The sequence below is a fragment of the Schistocerca nitens genome, chromosome 6 (genome assembly GCF_023898315.1).
Source record: "Schistocerca nitens isolate TAMUIC-IGC-003100 chromosome 6, iqSchNite1.1, whole genome shotgun sequence".
Taxonomy (NCBI): domain Eukaryota; kingdom Metazoa; phylum Arthropoda; class Insecta; order Orthoptera; family Acrididae; genus Schistocerca; species Schistocerca nitens.
This window is the reverse complement of record NC_064619.1, coordinates 711,494,215-711,512,877: the sequence shown is the minus strand read 5'-3', so window position 1 is coordinate 711,512,877 and position 18,663 is coordinate 711,494,215.

Here is an 18,663-nt window from a genome sequence, read left to right as displayed (position 1 = left end):
CTGTCTGATCACCGGCATCCATTCATGTCCATTTTGCATTCCGACAGACTTGGCCAATTCCTGGAGGACAATGGGCCACCTCACACGTCCCTAATTGCTACAGAGTGGCTCCAGGAACACTCCTCTGAGTTTAAACACCTTCTCTAGCCACCAGACTCCCGGGATATGAACATTATTGACCATATCTGAGATAGCTGGCAACGTGCTGTTCATAAGAGATCTCCACCCTCTCGTACGTTACGGATTTGTGGACAGCCCTACAAGATTCATGGTGTCAGTTCCCTCCAGCACTACTTCAAGCATTAGTCGAATCCATGACACGTCGTGTTGCGGTACTTCTGCGTGCTCGTGAAGCCCTACGCGATATTAGGTAAGTGTACCAGTTTATTTCGCTCTTCCGTCAAGGGTGGCTACTACACTGAGCCACAGCGCCAGAGATCGCGCTAGAGAGTATTGTTCCGCCGCCTCCACTGGCAGTGATTATTGAGATGTCGTAGTGGGCAGTGCTTGGGGAGAGCACGTGGTAGTCAGTGCTTGTTAAGAACTCGTAGCAGAGAGTGTTTGTTGAGATGTGCTAGTAGGGAGTGCTTGCTGAGATGTGATACTGAAAAGTTCTTGTTGAGATGTGGTAATAGCGAGTCGGTGTGGAGATATATTGTAATGATTAGAGTGATTTTGGTCAATATATGAAGGTAACGAAACTTGATTTATTTTTCATTATTTCCATGTTTTAAATAATGCGTCATTACAGGTTCAGTCAACAAAGCATCTGGCTTGTGTTCTTGTATTAGAGTGTAATTCTGGTTTTCTTGAGTAATTATGGTATTTTTATTTTCTTTAATTAATTCAGTATAAATGATATTTAAAATTTCTTGTGTTATTGAAGAAGAACCGTGCCAGATGCGTACGTTGAGCCATACTTCCACACACAGAACAGTTACACTTGTGCTTTGGTTTCGTAGGTTTTATAGTTGCTGGGGACTTAATTAATTAATTGTGCTAATGAAAATTTCCATTTCATTCTTTGTTATTGTTCTATGCAGTCAGATAGCGTAATAATACTAGTCAGGGCCAACCGTTTACGAGACTTCGTAATCGGACAGACAGCTACTAAAGCAAAAAATTAAAAGTATTTGCATTCATTTTAATTAAGCCCCCATGCACGTGGCGACCCTGCCAGGATCGTCCCTTGGAATTCTTCTGATTGTAGAAATAGTAGACAGTAGGATTGTTGTAGTAATTTGTAGTTTAGTAATTGTAGTCTATATTGCATGTGTAGATTTGGTAATTGTCATTCTTCTAATGGTATTTATTTTGCAAAATTTCATTTCTGTTGTCTTGTCTACGGGTTTGACAATTAGTGCAATTATTTCAATTGTTCGATTAATCGTGTTTGAGGGAAATATTTCGTGTGAATGGTATTGTTGGAGATAAAGTGTCATTGTGTGTAATTTTCATATAGTGACGAGTTTTCTATGTTTTGTAAATGATTATGCGGTCAATGAAATAGGCAAAAATGATGGATAGTCAGAATGACGAAATTGTTGACATGGCGAACTCGCCAACACAGGACAACAGTATGATGGATAATGAAGTTGAAAACAATTTAAGAAGTCGATAAAATAGTCCGGAAACAGTTCAAAATTTTTCACAATCGAAAAATTCTCAGATTGCGTGGTTAACGACAGAAGATTCTGGAATAGTATCGAACACAGATAGCTTTACAGCTATGACGAAGGAAAGTGGTTTTGCGGGAAATGTTAGGGGCGAAAAGAATTCTGAAACAGTTAACATGGAGCAGTTGATGAGTGCAATATTAAATTTGGGATCTCGGTTAGACTCACAAATGGAAACACGGTTAGACTCACTGGGATCACAGTTACGATCTGAATTAAAAACAGATAGGGGAACAATGCAAACACGGTTAGACTCACTGGGATCACAGTTAGGATCTGAATTGAAAGCAATGACAACACGGTTAAGTTCAAAAATAGGAACAATTAAAACCGAGATGGAAACAATGGAAATACAGTTAGGCTCACGAACAGGGACATGTTTCAAAAACATGAAAGATGAATCAAAGAAAGAAATTAGAGAAGAAGTACAACCTGTTTTGAATGCTCACAATAATAGTTTAATTTCGACAGGAATTAGAAAAGAGGAACAGGACAGGGAACAGGAAGAAAAAGATCGCGTGATAGTACAAAAATTTTCAGAGTTAAATTTACAACGTGCACACGATAAGGAAGAAATATTTGAAAGAATCGAGGAATCCGTACCAAATGACATAACGCAACAGTGTGAACAGTTAACTACTAAATGTGACAATACCGAAACCCGAGTCGCGACACTTACGGAAGACGTAAACTTATTGGAAAGAGATGAGGAGATTTCAGATAAATTGACAAGTCTTAGTTTACATGGGGACAGAGATTCGGATGATACAGCTCCATTACCATTTGCAGAAACCGAAGAGTACCAGAACATAAATAAGCATGTTGAAAATCAGGAAAAATTTAATGATCGCGTTAATAGGGAATTTGAGGCACTACAAAAGCAAGACAAACATATTGAAGGCGAAATTGTAGGAAAAGACAGTAGAAGAAATTTAGAATTACAGATAGCAGAGGGGTTTGAAGAAAGTAATTTATTTCATTTACGGAATGCAACAAGAGAGCGCCAGGCGCGCGAACTTGACAATAATCGACATTGGGACTGGGACAGACGCGGTAGGTCTTTGTCGCCACGAGGCGAAAACTTTGACTATAAACACTTTTTGACTGTTCGGAAATTTAAGATCTTTTGCAATTCTAGGAATGACATACATCCATGTTCATGGTTAGATCAATTTACGTACGCACTTACACCGAATTTGCCACTAAGTCACAAACTAGAAATTATGTGCGGCTATTAAAGTCCTCAGGGGATTCACTATACTAAATGAATATGTGCCGTAGCGTTCACAGGGCCCCGAGCTGTAGTGGTGCTATTTCCCTTTTAGTTTTCTGCACCGCTGCCTACTCTTTCACTATTCTTTGTATCTATAAAAATAACTCTTCTACTATCCATCTATCTAGACAGTAGGTAAACAATAACCGGATTTGACTGTTTTACCCAAAAGTAACTTTGGAAATTACCGTTTGGACTTACTATATTTTCTGCAGCATTCATTCGTAGCTTAAATGAAATTTTGCCTGTTTATCTTCGTGACAATATTACTTCATATGTTGACGATATTCTTATTGCTAAACGTTCTTGGAGTGAGCACAACAAAATTTTGGATTCATTATTACGTATTTTTGCACGAGTTGGCATGACAGTGAACTTGGAAAAATCTGAATTTGGTCGTTCTCAGGTGAAATTTCTCGGTCACATTATTTCTACAGAAGGTATTCTTCCTGATCCAGAGAAACTAGACGCTATTTGTAATTATGCTGTTCCTTCCACAAAACGTGCTATTCGTAGTTTCCTTGGTGTCTGTAATTTTCTTAGACGCTTTGTTAGATTGGATGATTTGGCCACACCTCGTTTACACATTTCAGTTATGCGCACTTTGGTCCCAGAAAATGCTTTCATAAATTACGAGAAAATTGCTACTTCAGTAATATGGAAAAACGTATTCGATCTGTTCTTGCCAAATGCAAATTATGTCAACAGGCAACGTTAAAATTTTTGTGGAATGACATACTTTTGAGAAACTAACAGTTGTACGTAAACACACGGAGAATGCAAGGATACCGCGCCGTGTTCCGGCGGCGGCAGATACTCAAAGCAACAGTGAAGTCTGCGCGCCGCACAAGGCTGTCGTTGACCGCAAACAATCACTTTCTACGTCACGCGTCTACAGCTGATCGAGCGGTCAGTGCGAATGCACTGACAGACGTAAACAAATACACAGTCTAATTTCTCCGACTAAATTCTGTATAAAGCTATGGTGACTTTATAAATTATGTTATTAACGTTCAGTATTTTTCAGGATACGGTTGTATAACATATTTAAGAACTTCAGGTAAATTCTGTGCGTGTCCGACGTTAAGACGACTTGCTTTGGAGAAAATTTCAGGAAGAATGTAATTTCGAAAAAAAAAGAAGTAAAAAACCAGAAAGGTAACGATTAATTGGGTTTATTTTTCAGGTAACATATTTCCACTTAGGTACGTACTTTAGACGTAATTTGCTGCTCGCGTTTACGTGATTCATACTTTGTGCTAATTTCATGTTCTATGAATTTACTTGTGAAGCGACGTGCTTGTGTACATTTGCTGATTTTGACAATTATTGATTAATGAACAGTGTTGTTACTTATGTATATTATGCATCGCTTGGCTGCTATGCTTTTTCACTGATGTCATATTTTTTTATTATGAGCCTGCTGTGCTTATTTATTTAAATTGTAATTGTCAACTGATTAATTGTGCTGACTGTGGTTATGTATGTAAGTTATACTTTGTGATTTATCTGCTTGCGCCTTCACGTTTACTTATTAAGGTTACATATGAACATTTATTTGCTTATGCTGATATGATGCTAATGACCTGTTTATTACGTAAGATATATGTTTGCTGCTGTGCGTATTGATTGCATATTTATACATTTCCTTTTGTTGTCATAACTACTCTTCAATTTAGAATATAGCAATGCTGATGTACAGTGTACAAACATGAAGATTAGGTTACACTATTGTATTAATTATAGATTGTTTGCTTGGCAGAGCCTCGTTGTAGGAATTGTGCTGCATCCACTTGTTGACATTCTGTTCGCTACTGGTATATTGTCGCGATATTGCATGTATTGCTTACGCTCAGTGCCTTATATTTTTAAGATAAGAAAATGAACTGCTATAATTCGACGAACGACATTAGTACGAGAAACTTCATAGAAGTCACATGAGCTGGAGGTTTTATGGAAGCTGTATAAATTTATGCTAATAGGAAGGAAGCTAACGACATGACATACCAACACTAGGTTTAGACCCTTGACAGTTATTACACTGCATTCTTCGTGAGCAATTGAAATAGGAAGTGACACTTGACACAAAAAATACTCCACATGTTTGCTTCTGTTTGCCATGATTCTTGAAGTGGTGTACACACTGTGAAATATTATGGTCATTCACACTCCGTAATCGTAATTAATTACTGAGAGTTATTCGAACTAAGTCTGTTAGAGGTCATGTACGCATTTCTTTTATTTAATGATGGACAAGGTAAACAAAATGTATCTTATAATTTATAATGAGTAGCAGATTTGGATCAGATGGATTACACAGAGGTTGTGTGTGGACACTGTGTCTTCGGATTGTATGGGATGCTGAATTGAAGTTTGCACTAGGATTTTGTCTGTACTTGTTCGAGGAGACCGACTAGAGGAAAGAGTTGTTATGGAAGTGAAATGATATTGGTGCTGAGGTTTATATATATATCGACGTATTGAAGAGGTATTATTGAAGTATTGAGATTATGTGATGCTGATGATTATTGGAGTTTTGGTGGATAAGAGGTGAAGTAAGTGAGGAGCATATTTTTTTTTTTCGTTGGTCTATATGGAACAAGGAGGATGAAGATGGCAGACTAGAACACTAAAGTAGCAGGAAGATTGTCTACACACACACTTTGTTAAATCACTAAGCAGTATATACTTTTTTTTTTGGAGAGAGGAAGTAATTGCATATCTTGGCTCACTGACAGTTGTTCAGCAACCGTACAATTTGATCTGGCTTGGCAAACATTGGTCTTGACGTGATGACTATGACGCTGACTGACTATTATTGACTGTTATACATTGCTGCCACTACTACTTGATACACATGATGAACATAAAATTTTGACAGAATTGCATTTACACAGTTAACACTATTCAATTACACAGTAGCACTAATGTGGATGAAAGATGAGTGAGTGTTTTTTGTGTGTTTTCCTTTCCCTATCCCAAATTGGTACCAACCTATCTCCGAAATATTATTTTACTTGTTGTTGTGGCTTGCACTGACACCCATAAAAATTATAGGTTTACTGATATTTGTGTATTTGTAATATTTAATATGACAATTATCTGATATCATTTGTGTGTTTGTTATGATTTGTATGTTTAGTGTAAAAGCATTTGTATGTGGATTCAAACTATTGTTCATGCCTGAACTGTCTGATTAGTGATAGTGAATAGTATGGACTGTTACTTGTACTTTTTCTACATGATTGGTGCCACTAGGACATGTTTAATTTCTGCTTATAAACTCTGATGAACAGTGTGATCAGTGATAGTAAATATTATGGACTGTTACTTGCACTTTTTCTACATGATTCGTGCCACTAGGACATGTTTAATTTCTGCTGATGAACAGTGTGATTAGTGATAGTGAATTTTATGGACTGCGGTCAGCACCTGGTCAACATTACTGGGTGCCACTGATGGACTGCTTCTACTGAAAAGATGTCACCTGTTGATATCTGCACCTATTCAACATTACTGGGTGCCACTGATGGAGTGCTTATACTGAAATGGTGTCACTTGTTGCTGTGTGTACCTGCTCAACATTGCTGGGTGCCACTAATGGAACTGCTTCTGTTGAGAAATGTGACTTGTTGCTGTGTGCACCTATTCAACATTGCTGGGTGCCACTGATGGAACTGCTTCTACTGAAAAGATGTCACCTGTTGATATCTGCACCTGTTCAACATTACTGGTGCCACTAATGGAACTGCTTATACTGAAATGATGTTACTTGTTGGTGTCTGCACCTATTCAACATTACTGGGTGCCACTGATGGACTGCTTCTACCGAAATGATGTCACTTGTTGGTGTCTGCACCTGCTCAACATTGCTGTGTGCCACTGATGGACTGCTTCTACCGAAATGATGTTACTTGTTGGTGTCTGCACCTATTCAACATTACTGGGTGCCACTGATGGACTGTTTCTACTGAAAAAATGTCACTTGTTGGTTTTTGCACCTGTTGACCATTGCTGGGTGCTACTGCTGGAACTGTCAACTACTTGTTTCTTGGGCTATGGAAAGCGTTTATGTGAATATTTGTATAAACTGATTTTTTGTGTATTACTGTTTGTGAAAAGTTATGAGACTCTTACCTGCACATATTCGTCATTGCTGACGCTATTGATTGAACTGTTTAACCACATAATACTTGTGTAAACTATTATGTAAAGTCACATGTATGAAAGAATTTGTATTGCTTACTGTATTTTATATATTAGGTTATTGAAAGGTCAGTGTAAAGCCAAAATTTTATCTAGTTATATGATATTTACCTATTAATATTATCTTTTATTTTCGTCTGTATTTTTTTTGACGAATTTGGTGGTATTTTCACCACCAATGCTGGCAAAAATACCATCAAATTCTAGCCCGTGGAGGAAGGGCATATGAAAGGTGGCTACACTGAGCCACAGCGCCAGAGATCGCGCTAGAGAGTATTGTTCCGCCGCCTCCACTGGCAGTGATTATTGAGATGTCGTAGTGGGCAGTGCTTGGGGAGAGCTCGTGGTAGTCAGTGCTTGTTAAGAACTCGTAGCAGAGAGTGTTTGTTGAGATGTGCTAGTAGGGAGTGCTTGCTGAGATGTGATACTGAAAAGTTCTTGTTGAGATGTGGTAATAGCGAGTCGGTGTGGAGATATATTGTAATGATTAGAGTGATTTTGGTCAATATATGAAGGTAACGAAACTTGATTTATTTTTCATTATTTCCATGTTTTAAATAATGCGTCATTACAGGTTCAGTCAACAAAGCATCCGGCTTGTGTTCTTGTATTAGAGTGTAATTCTGGTTTTCTTGAGTAATTATGGTATTTTTATTTTCTTTAATTAATTCAGTATAAATGATATTTAAAATTTCTTGTGTTATTGAAGAAGAACCGTGCCAGATGCGTACGTTGAGTCATACTTCCACACACAGAACAGTTACAGTTGTGCTTTGGTTTCGTAGGTTTTATAGTTGCTGGGGACTTAATTAATTAATTGTGCTAATGAAAATTTCCATTTCATTCTTTGTTATTGTTCTATGCAGTCAGATAGCGTAATAATACTAGTCAGGGCCAACCGTTTACGAGACTTCGTAATCGGACAGACAGCTACTAAAGCAAAAAATTAAAAGTATTTGCATTCATTTTAATTAAGCCCCCATGCATCCGTGTATTAGAAAAGGTGCGCACGACATTGCATGAAGCCGAATTTTTGAAGGCTGTCGGTTAATCGTTGGGAATGTAACATCAGATTTGCAAATTCAAGCGTCTGTAGCATAGTAATGGCATAGCTTTGTGGACAGCATATAAACCTGACGTATAGAAGCTCGTGTTCGGTCAGAGGGCTGCTCGCCCTCTCTAATAAAAAAATTGAGTAAAGGAATCAACGATCAACTTGAACGGTTGTCTTGTGACGCCCACCCTGACCAAACGCAACGAACAATACCGAACACATTGCAAACACACAAAACAAAATAAAAGGTAGAAGGTTCGAATCTCGTTAAACTCAGCGAAATTTTTTACTTTTACAGGTCTAACCAAAAAACTTTATTATCATTTTTATTCAAGTAATTGGTATAAATGTAGTTTTTCAAATTTTAATAGCTTGCCGCATCTTTTTCATGATAATATTGAGTTTTTTGTTTGTTCCTATTTTTCTTTCGTTTGGAATCTGTTTGTGTCACCTATTATTGCATCCCGTGTAGCCAGTGTGAGGACAGTGTCAGGTAACCAATAACAGCGAGAAATTAGTTTGTTTTTACCGCTAAAACTGAAATTTTGTGCGGAAAATGACTGTGGAACTTATTAACGAAATTTCTCTGTCTTGGTTTCGTTCGGAAAGGTTAGCCCTAAACGACCTGAAAAAAATGATCGTATTTTATTTCTACCGCAGACTGCTGATCGCCGTTTTCTCAGATGCATTTCACATCACGAGGTTGTGGTTAAGTTAGGACGTGAGTTTAAATTTAGGGCTATAATAGCCGTAGCCTGCCGCAGTTCGATCATTGGTCAATCAAAATCAGCTATCGACAAAGCATCTCCCATTTCCGTCAGACCTCGTGGCGGTCGCTTCCAACAATAAAATGGTTCAAATGGCTCTGAGCACTATGGGACTTAACTACTGTGGCCATCAGTCCCCTAGAACTTAGAACTACTTAAACCTAACTAACCTAAGGACAGCACACACATCCACGCCCGAGGCAGGATCCGAACCTGCGACCGTAGCAGTCGCGCGGTTCCGGACTGCGCGCCTAGAACCGCTAGACCAACGCGGCCGGCTCGCTTCCAACATTGCTCCGTGTTACACATTAACAGCTTTTGTGAAGTGATCGGCCGTGTTTCTGTGTCCCCTATAACCGAGCAGTAGCCGGCAGCGGATGTCGCAACACTGTAGCGGCAGTTGACTGACGTCAACTATTAAGCAATTTTAATCGGACTATTGTGACTTCGTCCTCTTCCCTCGAATAAAGAAAAAGTTGCATGGCAGACGTTTACAGAATTACAACGAGGTGATCGTCAGGGTCAAACGCTTCTTTAGCAGTCAAAGCGTAAACATCAACCCCCCCCCCCCCAATTTCTGTGCCAAGTCATCCATCGTTGGGAAAATTGAGATGTATCTAAGAGTGAATTAAGAGACAAGGAATGTTCCTATCACTTCATGGACGTAGCTAGATTTCTTTGACGTGATTTTTAAAGCTTTATAATAGGTTTTGTCTTACGGAAAGTAGAAAGAGAGAGAGAGAGAGAGAGAGAGGTATATATACGTCCGTGCGATAAACCCCTTCGCCGGCCGGTGTGGCCGTGCGGTTCTAGGCGCTTCAGTCTGGAACCGCGTGACCGCTACGGTCGCAGGTTCGAATCCTGCCTCGGGCATGGATGTGTGTGTTGTCCTCAGGTTAGTTAGGTTTAAGTAGTTCTAAGTTCTGGGGGACAGATGACCACAGATGTTAAGTCCCATAGCGCTCAGAGCCATTTGAACCATTCGATAAACCCCTTCCCTCAAAAATATACCTCTCCTTCATACCTCTTCTGTGTTACCACAGATGACGTGTCACTGATCTCATATGTACTAATATTGCAGTACACGAGAGGTGCCTATTTGTTTCCACCGCCCTGAGTGGATTGCGTAAGTTCTAACAAATGTTTACAAACCTGCAGTCTTCTACAGCTGTCCCCTGCTCAGAAAATAGCTCGTAGGTCGTGAATCCGTTATCTTGAGGCTGCAAGAAACTCTTAGCAAGAAACTGTTATTTTAGAAATGATTAAATTTCCAATCAGTTCGTTTATACAGGATTAATGAACTGCCTATTTCCGTAATTAGTATCACACTGTTTTCAACTGTATTTCCAAATAACCGGAGTTTGCTAGTAAAGACTTAACACCGATTGCGGCAGACAACATGTCTGTCCTCGGAGGCTGCCGAACCAGCACTATTCACAGATTAGATATTACAAATTAAGTCTTAACTGATACCGCTGCAGACAACATGTCTGTCTTCCTACACTGGCAAACCAGCTCTCATATTTACAAACTAAATTACTAGTAAAGTCTCAACTGATACCGACCACGGCAGACAACGTGTCTGTCCTCCGACACTGCCGAACTACTTATGATCTTACAGCCGAACCACTTCGCCTACCATCCAAGTTAGGCGCGAACCGAAGCTCGACGAAGTGCTTCGTGTGCCTTTTCGTTGTTTATCATTCCGCTGGTTGATAATATTTGTGAAATAATGGAATGATGGCACGCTATTGAGACATGTTTTAAGTTGAAGTGTAAGTAAATACGCTGTTTAGCATGTCTAATATTAGTAACAGAAGATTATCATTTTGGCGCACAGCTTCCGAACGCAGCAACCAATCGCGGAGGAGGACCACAGTATAGGCGGTCTCTCTGACGATAGCAAGCCAGCTGTCATCGGTACCTCACGCCACTTTACGTCATCTCACCACTGCTGCCTTATCAACTGCTCTAAGAAGAGCTTCTTGTACACGAATATGGTGGCTGCAAAGCCAGAAATATTATAGTCTGACTAGGGATATTCTGCAGCGAGAATACAGTGGATTCCGGCTGTAAAAAAACTGTTGATGGTGAAACTTCCTGACAGATTAAAACTGTGTGCACTTGCACACTTGCCGGCGAAAGGCAAAGATCCTGAGTTCGAGTGTCGGCCCTGCACAAAATTTTAATTTTCCAGAAAGTTTCATATCAGAGCACACTCCGCGCAGAGTGAAAATCTCATTCTGGAAACATCCCCCAAACTGTGGCTAAGCCATGTCTCCGCAATATCCTTTCTTTCAGGAGTGCTAGTTCTGCAAGGTTTTCAGGAGAGCTTGTGTAAAGTTTGGAAGGTAGGAGACGAGATACTGGCAGAAGTACAGCTGTGAGGACGGGGCGTGAGTCGTGCTTGGGTATCTCAGATGGTAGAGCACTTGCCCGCGAAAGGCAAAGGTTCCGACTTCGAATCTCGGTCCGGCACACAGTTTTAATCTGCCAGGAAGTTTCACATTAGCGCACACTCCGCTGCAGATTGAAAATCTCATTCTGGAATATTGATGGTGTTATCCTCTTCAGTCTCGAGAAATCATACATAATACGACCAGATTTTATTTTCTTCTCACTCGCGTACGCAGCTGGACGTTTTCTGGTCCATGATATCAAGTAAAATAGACATCGCGCTGGCGTCAGGTCAATTATTTGTCCTTCTGCTGAACATCGTGATGTGCCAGCACTGATTGGAAACTTTGGATTATGCGACTGCAGAGCATGTATCGGCGAAATAAAGGTAAAGAGGTATCTTTTTCTAACTACATGAGTTTCCACATGCTTTAATAGCGTATAAAAACTGTACAGACATCCCTCAATTAGTAGCGAACGTTATAACGGATCTGTAAGCTTTAAACTTACCACATATGATACCTCGGGACTCAATGCCGGCTTTAATTATAACAGCTGAGGTTTGGTGATATTTTCTTCCACTTGATCCCCAGACTTGACCGGTGAAGAGATGATTCAGATGGTCAAGAGAATTAATCCAGGTAAGTATGACTTAGAAATTGATTAAACTGATGATGAACGTACGCTTTGATGCGATGAATCAGAAGAAGAAACAGTGTCTCTTGCTCAAATTCAAGAAAGAAGCGAATTCTTGAAACATAAAAGTGAATAAGAGTAAGTGTGTTATTAAAATGAATACTGTTTCTTTTCAGACAGTTTATTTAGAAAACTTTTGTTTAAATCGTTTTGAATTTTTTACTTACAGTTGTTGAAATTTTACATACCAAGTTTCTAGTTCGTCCTATCTTTAAATCTACAGCAAATATGAACAAAATATGTAATGTTTATGATTGTTTTTCTTTGTAATACAGCAGTATGAAGCTGGATAGTTGAGTGTGTAACTCTCCTGCTTGAGTCCCAAGATATCGTGTACGATAACATCCACAAAAAATTTGCTATGGCCTTAAAAAATTTTGAGTTTCATTTAAATTCTTAATTAGCATTACCAAAAGCAATAACAGAAAATGTAGTTCATTTGCACTTTTAATGTGTGCTCGGGACTCAACAGATTATATCATAGCTTAAGACGATTAAGAAAATGTGTTGATTGGAAGTCTTATGACTTTTGTCTGAATGAAAACAAATTATCCAACATAAGTAAAGTTGCGCCATCTGGTTCGAGACGAGCCAATCGGGTCCGGCCAACCGGCGTGTCATTGGGTGAGATATGGAGGGGCACGTGGTCAACTCACCTCCCTCCCGGTGGTTGTGTTCGTTGTCGGCTTTCTTGACCTTGGAACCGCTACTAATGCGCCGAGTAGCTCCTCAGTTGGCCGCACGAGGCTGGGTGCACACCGTTCCAGTCCACCCACTAAGGAAAAATCACTGACAGTACTGGGAATCGAAGCCGGATCAGCCAATATGGCAGTGGACCGTACTGTGACCATTTACACTCACGTTCAGAAAAACAGAACACCTTGAACCACTAGAGATAGGATGTTCATATTCACGGGACAAGTACACTAGGGTGTTCTGCATAAACGGTCAGCATTTCAGCATCACATCTGTTCAGCATGTGTCCTGTTGCCTAGGAGGCAAGGACCCTGGTGATTTGTTCGACTCGTGATGCCATCGACGCGTATAAGGCGCGAATTGCGTCTTGTGGTATAGTCATGCATGCTGGACTCATCTGGTTACAAAGTTAATCTGTGGTGGTTGGCACTGGGTCACAGCACTGCACCCATTGGTCCATCACATCCCACACATTTTAGATTGGCGACATGTCTGGTGCTCTAGCGAGCCAGAGCGAAAGTGTGACATCCTGTGAAACCAAGAAGGCATGTGTTCGTGCAGAAACACGTGGTGGCGCATTGTCTTGTTGAAAAATGGCACCTGGGGTGTTGTGCAGAAAGGATGTGGCTGCAGGTCGCAGGCTGCACTGGTCGCAGAGCCCTGGACACGCACCAACTGTTGTCGTACCCAATAGCACCCCACACCATAAGGCCTTGAGTTGGTGCTGTATGTCTTGTGCGAATGCAGTCATTATGATGACGCTCCCCCTGACTGTGGCTAACCAAAATGCGGCCATCATTTCCAAAGGAACGGAATCTGGATTCGTCCGAAAATACTATCGGATGCCATTCCTGCTGCCAGTGACCGCGTTCAATACCCCATTGCCGCCTAGCATTCGTCAAAAGCTGGCGGAGAAGTGGACGACGCTCACGTAAGCCATGCCATAATAAATGGCGAAGGACTGCCACCCCTGCAGCGTGCGGTGTGTTATACCATTTCAATGTTGCGCCAGAACAGAGGAGGACGTAGATCTGTCATGCAGTGGCATTCGGATGCGGTGTCAATCTTCTGGTGGGATGGTCTGAGTGGTGCGACCTGACCATTCTCGTCGTGTTTTACGGCCTTCCTGGAACCATTCTGCACACACCCGTCGCACTGCCGAAACACTTTATCCCACACCAGCAGCAATTTCCCAGGTGGACGCATCACCATCTCTCATGCCAATAATGCGCCCACTTTCAAACTCGTTGATTTGACAGTACGGTTCGCGCATACGTCTGCGAGGCTTTCTGCACATCCGCTCAAGTCAAACTTACCCGTTACCTTCGGTTTGTAGCGATAACGAGAGCCGCAGACACATTTTACCTGTAGCTGGTGTTGAGCCGCGAGATCCATGTTGACCTCGAACCCGCGGGGTGACATGGTTCAAATGCGAATCCTTTCACTAATGCACATGCCCTGTGAATATGAACGTCGTATCTCTAATCGTTCAAGGTGCTGTGTTTTTCTGTACATGAGTGTAGTTACGAAGGCGGACTAAATTATCCAGTACACAGGGTGGTAAAAAATGTGTTCCCTATCCTGAAAAGTGGTAGTATAAACCAAAACAGGACAGAAAAATCCACAACATATAGTTTCAAATGCATGCCCCAAAAGCTATGAGCATCTGTTGATCTTCCAGTAAACATGGGCTTACATGAATCACAACTCTTCTACTGCAAGCTCTTTGTTTCTATGATGACGACACGTGCCTCTGTTATTGTCCATGGTACAGCATGCACTAAACGTCTGTTACTGGTGCTACTGGAAATTATACTCACAGTTCTGGGTAAGTGAAGCGGAACCAGTTTGGTTGGTTGGTTTGTTTAAAAGAGGGGGGAAGGGACCAAATTACGAGGTCATCGGTCACTTGACCCGAAGGAAGCAATGACGCGAGGGTGAGAATAAGACAATGAGGCTTACAACACAAAACAGAATGAAAGGGAAAACTACATTAACGACTGAAGGGCAACAAAACCACAAAGACGCAAGAAAAAGGTAGAAGAGGTTAAAACTAGAAAGCAGGTTACCATGGCCGGCCTGAACATGAGGATAAAAAGGAAAAGCCAGCTACTCTGCAACATATTAAAACCTCCACCTTGAATGCACTTGGGTGGAGGACACACAGGGACAAAGGACATGTGCTAATACTTATAGCAAATGATAAAACTCACTCTCACGAATAAAACTAAAGCTGCTGTTGAGGCATTGTTGCCCAACATCGAACGTAGGGTGCTGGGAAAGTTAAAAGCCAGCCGCAGAGCGGCTAAAAGTGGGCAGTCCAGCAAGGGGTGGAGCCGACAGAGAACCACAGAGTCCCTGCCAGAGGCGCGCACGGAGGTCTTCCACACATTCGCAGTTTTCTTAATGGCACGCAGCTTGTTGTGCGTACTGAGGTTATGCCATTTCGTCTCCCGAAGCCGCAAAACATTGCGGCGAACTACTGAACGCAGGTCAGTGTCAGAGAAGCCGATCTCCATAAGCGGTTTCCGCGTAGCCTTTTTGGCCATCCTGTGGGCAAGTTCGTTGGCTGGGATTCCGACGTGACCAGGGTCCAGACAAACACCACCGAACGACTGGACCGTTCCGGAACATAGATGGACTCCTGGACGATCGCTACCAAAGGATGACGAGGGTAGCACTGGTCGATAGCTTGTAGGCTGCTCAAGGAGTCAGTACACAGGAGAAAAGACTCGTCTGGGCATGAGCGGATGTGCTCGAAGGAACGAGATATGGCCACCAGCTCTGCAGTGAAAACACTGCAGCAATCTGGTAAGGAGTGCTGTTCTATATGTCCTCCAGGAACATAGACGAAGCCAACGTGACCATCAGCCATCGACCACTTCATGACCCCGGTACATGTCGAGAATCGAGAGAAAGTAACAGTGGGGAGTCGCAGGGTTAACTGAGTCCTTAGGGCCGTGTGAAAGGTCCAGGAGAAGCCGCTGCCTAGGTGTACAGCATGAAGGTGCTCGTGAATGAACCTTAAGTATAGGTGGTAAAGGCAAGGACCCCAGTTGGGAGAGAAGGGATCGCAGACGAACTGCAATTGTAAGCCCTGACCTGGGACGCCGATGAGGGAGATGAACCGTCGTGAGCGGGAAAAGGAGAGGGTAATTCGGATGCGCAGGAGAACTACAAACGTGTGCAACGTAACTGGAGAGCAACTGCGAGCGCCTAACCTGCAATGGACGGACTCCGGCCTCTACCAGGACTCTGGTCACCGGACTCGTGAAAAGGGCACCTGTCGCTAGGCGAACGCCACAGTGGTGCGTTGGGTCGAGTAAACGCATCGCTGAGGGTGCCGCCGAACCATACACCACACTCCCTGCTTCTACATTGTAGTTTTATATTATCACTTGACAGCATAATGGAAGCCTATTGGCCGGCCAGAGTGGCCGAGCGGTTCTAGGCGCTTCAGCCTGCTACCGCGCACCGCTACGGTCGCAGGTTCGAATCCTGCCTTGGGCATGGATGTGTGTGATGTCCTTAGGTTAGTTAGGTTTAGGTAGTTCTAAGTTCTAGGGGACTGATGAAGTTAAGTACCATGGCGTTCAGAGCCATTTGAACCATTTTTGCATTGTGGAGCGGTAGAGCAGACAAACACCAGGTGTGATGGTTTGGGGTGTCATTGGTTACAACAACCGATCTCGCTTCATACGTATTGCGGGCACTTTGAACAGCAGCCGGTTTCTAACGGAGGTTGTTGAGCCTGTGGTACTCCCCCTGCTTCAGGCATTTCCACAGGCCACATTTCAACAGGACAATGCCCGGCCAAATATTGCGAGGAATGTACAGGCCTTCTTCGGAGAGCGACGGGTATCATTGCTTCCCCGACCTGCACATTCGCCAGCCATGTCGCCCATCGAACATGTCTGGGATATTGTTAGTCGGCACCTTGTGTCACAGTTTTGTGGGCTCGGATAGAAACTGCGTGGAGGGAAATCTCTCAGGAACGTATTCATAACCTTATTTATTCAATGCCACTGCGTATAGTAGCTCTAATTGCAGTGCATGGTGGCCACACGACATACTGAATAAAAGGGCTCAAAGGGCATGTACAGATTTGGAAATTTAATCATTTGTTGGTTGTTATGTACCTAACCTGTGGTAATAAATTAATTGAATTCATGGGTTTCATTCTTGGTGTTGCAGTTTCCACAAACGGTGGTGTATTTCAGACGGACGTAATATGGAATCGTGAATGCGCATTATAGAAACGGTCATCTTCAAATGCGATACATACATGTAGTAAGGAATATGTAACTAAATTGAGGCTGTTGTAGTACAGCACAATATGCAGAAAAAAACGATATTCGAAACATTTACCGAGGAAGGTGGTGCAGTGTTTGGTACTGAACTCGCATTCGGGAGGACGACGGTTCAAGCCCGCGTCCGGCCATCCTGATTTAGGTTTTCCGCGATTTCCCTAAATCGCTTCAGGAAAATGCCGGGATGGTTCCTTGGAAAGGGCACGGCCGACATCCTTCCCCATCCTTCCCTAAGACGATGGGATCGATGATCTGGCTGTTTGGTCGCCTCCACGAAAGCAGCCAACCAACCAATTAAAACATTTAGTAAATAAGTAATGGGTACGTGAACAGCGTCACTGGAGTGCTGAGTGGCAACGTGTAATCTTTTTGGATGAGTCCCGCTTCAACGTGACGTACAGTGACGGCCGCATACGTGTCCGACGGTACCGTGGTGAGCGCAACCTGGAGGGCTGCATTGTGGAGCGGCACAGCGGACAAACACCAGGTGTGATGGTTTGGGGTGCCACTGGTTACAACAACCGATCTCGCCTCGTACGTATTGCGGGAACTTTGAACAGCAACCGGTACCTAACGGAGGTTGTGGAGCCTGAGGTACTCTCCCTGCTTCAGGCATCTCCACAGGGCACATTTCAACAGGACAGTGCCCGGCCAAATATTGCGAGCAATGCACAGGCCTTCTTCGAAGAGCGGCGACTATCATTGCTTCCCCGACCTGCACATTCGCCAGCCATGTCGCCCATCGAACATGCCTGGGATATGGTTAGTCGGCACCTTGTGTCACAGTTTTGTGGGCTCGGATAGAAACTGCGTGGAGGGAAATCTCTCAGGAACGTATTCATAACCTTATTTATTCAATGCCACTGCGTATAGTAGCTCTAATTGCAGTGCATGGTGGCCACACGACATACTGAATAGTAGGGCTCAAAGGGCATTTACAGATTTGAAAAGATAATCATTTGTTGCTTGTCATGTACCTAACCTGTGGTATTAAATTAATTGAATTCATACGTTTCTTTCTTGGTGTTGCAATTTCCACAATCGGTGGTGTATTTCAGACGGATGTAATATGGAATCGTGAAAGCGCATTATATAGACGGTCATCCTCAAAATGCGATACATATATGTAGTAAGGAATATGTAACTAAATTGAAACTGTTATAGTACAACACAATACGCAGAAAAAAACGATATTCGAAACATTTACCGAGGAAGGTGGTGCAGTGACTGGCACTGAACTCGCATTCGGGAGGACGACGGTTCAAGCCCGCGTCCGGCCATCCTGATTTAGGTTTTCCGCGATTTCCCTAAATCGCTTCAGGCAAATGCCGGGATAGTTCCTTTGAAAGGACACGGGCGACAACCTTCCCCATCCTTCCCTAAGACGATGGGACAGATGACCTAGCTGTTTGGTCGAATCCACGAAACCATTTAGTAAATATTTCCGATCGTATTGCGTATTGCATAATGCATTTATATGTAAGTAAAATTACTGTTATTGATTAATTAATCGTTTACTAACACAGCACAACACTTTGTCAGGCAACGAAAGTGTCACAGCTTTGGATTCTTTGAGGGTGGCAGCATT